The sequence below is a fragment of the Nannospalax galili genome, unplaced genomic scaffold, assembly GCF_000622305.1.
Source record: "Nannospalax galili isolate Female #2095 unplaced genomic scaffold, S.galili_v1.0 scaffold51, whole genome shotgun sequence".
Lineage (NCBI taxonomy): Eukaryota > Metazoa > Chordata > Mammalia > Rodentia > Spalacidae > Nannospalax > Nannospalax galili.
Genome location: NW_008329521.1, coordinates 2,999 through 3,856, shown reverse-complemented (window position 1 = coordinate 3,856; position 858 = coordinate 2,999).

Here is an 858-nt window from a genome sequence, read left to right as displayed (position 1 = left end):
TAAGAAACACAAATGAGAGTCAGTCTTCTCCATCGGCTTAGCAGTGCCTGCCTGTTCTCTGTCAATATATAAAACAGAAAGACTGTCTCTTTGCCTGTTGTATGTGCACAACACACACACACACACACTCTCTCTCTCTCTCACACACACACACACATGCACACACCGCTCTACACTGGGATAATTGACCCCACATAGGAAGAAAGAAAGAATTCCTCTCCTTCAAATACAGACAGAGAGGGAGATGGGGAGAGAAGAGAAAAGGAAAGGGGAAGGAAGGGAGAGAGTAAGTTGAGAGAGGTACAGTAAGAGACAGACAGTGACAGAGAGACAGACAGAATGACAACCAGTCTCCACCGACTCCCAGCAGTGACCATCTTGCTGGGCCTGACAGTGAGGCTCTTATCTGGGAGAGTAGAGTTGTGACCCTGGTGCAGCTATCAGAATTCCTTACCCATTATTCACTGTGGTTCTAGATCTCGCTCTTCTGTTCCAGTCTCTCCTCATCACAACTGTCGATGTCCCCTCTGGCCTTACCTACAGTCAACACACCTGAGGAAGGCCCAAGGAAGGAACAGCTGAGAGGTCCCCACAGTTTCTCTTCAAGTCTTCACATTGCCAAATGAGGGGAGTAGACAGCAGGCAGGATTGGGAAGGTGCAACATAGTGCAAACTAAGTCCTGGAGCTTCTTCTGTCATCACCTCCCAGAATACCTGAGGTTTCCGTGATAGAGAGGATTTGGGAGAGAGAGAGAATCCTATTGACGGTTCATGTAGGAGACAGAACCTCAAGCTTCATGCTCAAGTTAGCTGCTTCTCCTGCAGGTAGTGTTATCACAAAGAGCCCCAGCAAGTCAC